We start from the raw sequence: 542 nt of genomic DNA on the forward strand, positions 1-542 counted from the left end.
CAGATTCTCTCTGTTGGCCACCAGCATTTGAGCGGCTCTTCTCAAGCATGATGAGTAGCGAGACAACAAGCCTCAGTGCTGGAAAGCATTTCCTGAAAGCATGACGTGCAGCTCTATCGACCTATGCGTGCTCCCTTTAAAGAGAGATGGAGAAGAATGAAGGGCAAAAGGCAGCTTCTGAATAAAATACTGGCTGGCGTTCAAAATGAGGAGAGGTGGCCTTGAAAAAGCGCTGATATTCCCCCATCACTTTGAGGCTGTGAAAATAAATACATCTCAATATAGATAAGGCGGGGAAGACTCTTTCATTTGTTTTTTTTCCGAACTTAAAACAAATCATTGGCCTGCACTTCCCAGTCTCAAAAGCAGGACAGACATCTCCTTGGAAAGAGGTGATTTTTTTTTTCTTCTTTTTTTTTTAAATTCCCTGATTCTTTCACATCTCACGAGAAGAAGCTGAGAGAGAGAGAGAGAGAGAGAGAGAGAGAGAGAGAGAGAGAGAGAGAGAGAGAGAGAGAGAGAGAGAGAGAGAGAGAGAGAGA

The sequence above is a fragment of the Hippocampus comes genome, unplaced genomic scaffold (genome assembly GCF_001891065.2).
Source record: "Hippocampus comes isolate QL1 unplaced genomic scaffold, H_comes_QL1_v1.1 scaffold22, whole genome shotgun sequence".
In the NCBI taxonomy this organism is placed as follows: domain Eukaryota; kingdom Metazoa; phylum Chordata; class Actinopteri; order Syngnathiformes; family Syngnathidae; genus Hippocampus; species Hippocampus comes.